Source organism: Coregonus clupeaformis, chromosome 8, assembly GCF_020615455.1.
Source record: "Coregonus clupeaformis isolate EN_2021a chromosome 8, ASM2061545v1, whole genome shotgun sequence".
Classification (NCBI taxonomy): domain Eukaryota; kingdom Metazoa; phylum Chordata; class Actinopteri; order Salmoniformes; family Salmonidae; genus Coregonus; species Coregonus clupeaformis.
In genome coordinates, this window is record NC_059199.1 from 63,172,348 (window position 1) to 63,176,729 (window position 4,382).

The 4,382-nt window shown below is 44.2% G+C and overlaps 1 pseudogene; it reads right to left on the reverse strand.

Moving 5' to 3' along the window:
• Nucleotides 1–1,586: 1,586 nt before the first annotated feature.
• LOC123491489 lies at nucleotides 1,587–3,428 on the reverse strand (annotated as a pseudogene).
• Between the last annotated feature and the right edge of the window lie 954 nt (nucleotides 3,429–4,382).

Here is a 4,382-nt window from a genome sequence, read left to right on the forward strand (position 1 = left end):
TCATACCACCCTCATGGAGTCTGTTTCTGACCGTTTGAGCAGACACATGCACATTTGTGGCCTGCTGGAGGTCATTTTGCAGGGCTCTGGCAGTGCTCCTCCTGCTCCTCCTTGCACAAATGCGGAGGTAGCAGTCCTGCTGCTGGGTTGTTGCCCTCCTACGGCCTCCTCCATGTCTCCTGATGTACTGGCCTGTCTCCTGGTAGTGCCTCCATGCTCTGGACACTACGCTGACAGACACAACAAACCTTCTTGCCACAGCTCGCATTGATGTGCCATCCTGGATGAGCTGCACTACCTGAGCCACTTGTGTGGGTTGTAGACTCTGTCTCATGCTACCACTAGAGTGAAAGCACCGCCAACATTCAAAAGTGACCAAAATATCAGCCAGGAAGCATAGGAACTGAGAAGTGGTCTGTGGTCACCACCTGCAACACCAGTCCTTTATTGGGGGTGTCTTGCTAATTTCCTATAATTTCCACCTGTTGTCTATTCCATTTGCACAACAGCATGTGAAATTTATTGTCAATCAGTGTTGCTTCCTAAGTGGACAGTTTGATTTCACAGAAGTGTGATTGACTTGGAGTTACATCGTGTTGTTTAAGTGTTCCCTTTATTTTTTTGAGCAGTGTATATTTAGTTAAAGGATGGAAAGTGAGATTGAGAAATCTATACGAAAAAGACAAAAAACAAAACAAAAAAACAGGCTATTTACATAAGGACACTACAGAAAACACGACCGCACTGCTATGCCATCTTGGATTCAACCCTGAAGTTTCTCCAGGAGTATCTGTTTCCCAGGTTCCGAGAGAATGCAGCCACACGCTACGGGAAAGATAATGAGCTGATGACCTCCCAGTGGCTCTGGAAGACTGTGGATACTCTGTGGACCACAGAGGCACTGTTGTCAGGGTTGAAGAGCCATGGCTATCAGCAAGCCCTGACGGAGTGCTGAACTTCAAGGAGCTGTTGGAGATCAAGTGCCCTGTCATGGGGAAGGAATGTGAATCTCTTCAACGGGAAAGCCTGTGATGTGAAGGTGGTGGAGGTAACACCCCAACTGCAACCACACGGGCCACGTGGCTGCTACATGCAGGTGCAAATTGGTATGTTTTGCACAGGACTGAGAGAAAGTAAAGGGATCATCTGGACTCCGTCCCAGCAAGTCATCGTCCCTGTTCCCTGTGATGCACAGTTCTGTGCCGAGGCTGCCCTGAGGTTGAAGACCTCCTACTTTACACACACGCTGCCATTTATTGTTGAGGAGCATCAGGCAGGTAGATTGTCACTGAGTGACAAATACATGCAGCTCTGTAGAAGTATGTAGTCAGATGTCTCTCCTGTTTGCAGTTACTATTAACAAATAGTTTTTCAATTTAAAAGCCTTACTTAATGCATCAACAGTCACAGTATTGTGGAAATTGTTTTTATGGCTTTGTTTTTTATTAATTTGAATGAGTAGGTAAAACAAATAATTAAGTCGAGTTGTTATAGAATGAATTGAAATGTATTTAACATAACGTTTGACACATGACTTTAATTCATATTGGGAAATCGACCCTGTGAATGGCATTTGACTGGCCAGTTCATTCAGCATCTTTATGAATGATATCACCACGCAGGTTACACAGGGCAGCTCAGATTCGAAGTATTTTGTCCATTTTAAATGAGAGGTTGATTGGCACTGTCTGTGAGATGATTCTAAACCGTTTGAGCCCTTTGAATTACGCGTTCCACATGAACCCTCAGGTTAGCTGTCCGTCTTGAACATGTGGTGTCCTCCTCTGACAGCTGTGTGCCTCTTTTTGTGAAGTCTGGAATTGTTCATTTGACCTTCCTCTCGTGTAGCAGATCACGGATTGTGAAGCCCCGGTCAGCCAAGACGTCATCACCTGGACAGAGGTACTCCAGGAACCCAGAGTCCGATGTGATATATTTGTCGCTACCTCCATATGCTGAGGAGATGAACATCACTAGACCACAAGGTGCAATGGCCACCAGGTACTTGATAGTGTTCTGGAAGTAGTAATGGTTGAATGACTCCCCCCCCCTTGAATCCAGATTCTTGCACTTCTGTAAAGCAGTTTCTGAGCAGTCAATAATGCAGATTGTTCCTGGGTAGTGGTCCTTAAAACATTGTGGCATTGTAGCACAGTATTGGTCCTCTGTAGCTCAGCTGGTAGAGCACGGCCCTTGTAACGCCAAGGTAGTGGGTTCGATCCCTGGGACCACCCATACACAAAACATTTATGCACGCATGACTGTAAGTTGCTTTGGATAAAAGCGTCTGCTAAATGGCATATATTTTTATTTATTTTTTTAGCACGGATGGTCTCCCTTGGCAGCCATGGAATGTACTCCCTCAGATTCTCTTCCATCGTGTCAATCCAATAACTAATCAGTCGACTGACAAATCTCTGGGAAACACCAAACCCTTTCTGCTAGGTGCTGCTTGCAGCAAGTCGAGCTTCAGCTTCATCAGTGTCATCAGGAGTTGGGTCTAACTGAAAGCTGCCTCGGTAGAGGGGTAGAAGACGTTCCGCCAGGGGGTAGAAAAGGCAGCAAGAGACAAGCCTGTGTGCAGTCAGAGTGCTTCGTTCCTCTGGAGGGTTTTTTGTAGAGACGTGCTGCTGGGCACCGTGTCCCTGCCTCACAGGTACATGGGCTTGACACCATCACCTGAGCTGTAGTTGTGATCACTTAGAGATGGGGTCTTCCCATTGGGTTTGGACATCCTTCTCTGAAGGCGTATCCATTCCTTCTATCTGTGTTTTGGCCAATCCCACATTTTTCAATTTGGTGAACACTTGAGCCTGTCGTGTCATCTGTTAAGAAATCAGTATGGCTTTGTTAAACAAGTCCATGGACAAATAACAACAAAACCGTACAATATAACCCCATACTGCATGGATGCTCCTAATAATATTTAATAATCATAATAATTAAGTATACATAAAATGGGAATTTTTTTATTGAGTTGTAGAGGAAATAAATTGTGCTATTATGAGACTGTGCTTAGATACAAGAGCAAGGGGGAGACACAAAATGAGAGCAGGCAAACTGCTCAAGCGTTTGGCTTCCCTGTCACTGATGACTGCCTGACCAACACCGAGCGTTTCTTCACCAGTGGAGCATCGTAGCCAAGCAATTTTTTTCTGGGTAAGGATGCTCCGCTGTAGGCTTCTTGTCAAAGAAGTGGTAGGAGCACACAAAGGAACGTTTTGGTCATTTCTTTAGGTTCAACGCTTTGAGCCAGAGCCGCAAAGACTCTGCGTCTTTGGGAGGTGGATGCAGGTCACATGGGGCTCCACAGGTCCATTCAGGTCGACGTAGAAGTTGGTGTTCAAAACATTGCTGTTGTAAAAAAACGGCCTCCTCTTCATCCAGTTATTGTGACAGCCTCTTACTGAACATATAATGCTTGTCATGTTTATCGATTTTAGGATTCTGTGCGGTTCTGTCAGTGTAAAACTATCAAGCTCTCAACTAAAAGTACCACTTTTACAAATAGAAACACAATTGCAACTAATAAGGCGAATAGTATCAAAAAATAGTTCCGCTATGGTTACAACCTTTCATTGTGCTACATAAAGGCCTTTTTTCTGGTTCTTTATCGAACTGGACAATGCTTCAATAAAGAACCTTTCTCAATCTCAAAGGTTATTTGTAGAACCATAGAGGATTTTTTATTCTCGTTTATAGTTGTATTATATTGTTAAAATTTGGCTGGGGGTCCCTGAGGAGATAATTGAGATTCAGTCAGCAGTTCTTACAAGGCCGTCAGTGAATCTTTAATAACTTAGTCATATATTAACACAACATAATAGATCAACTGCAATGACATTCTCACTCACGGTTGCATAAAAAGAGCTGTGAGCAAACTACACCCGGAAATATTTTTAATGAACTGCCACCCCTACATTTTAATGATCACTCAAAGAGCAAAGAACCCTGTTTGTGAACTGCAATGAACCATTGAAGGGCTCAACGGGTTATTTGAGTCCACACAGAACCATCACCCTTCCCAAAGACTCCCAATGACTCTGTCATGGGTAACAGAACATGTTACCCATGACAGCTCCCGTTAGCTATGTGAGGCTGTGAAAGGCTATTTCAACAGTACATATGGGGAGAGGGAGGGAGGGAGGGACATGGGGGAGGGAGGGGGATGGTATGGAACTGTACGTTATTTATAATGAGGGATACCTGGATAAAATCGGAACTCTCTGAAATGACAATGGATGGCCCTCCCTTCAGTAAAATATATTTTTTACCTGACCCTCCCTGAACGCTTAAAAAACAAAAAGTGACCATCCCCTATACCCAAAATAATAACTAAAACATCAAGTGGATAGCAGAGAACATGCCTACTCTTCACCCTC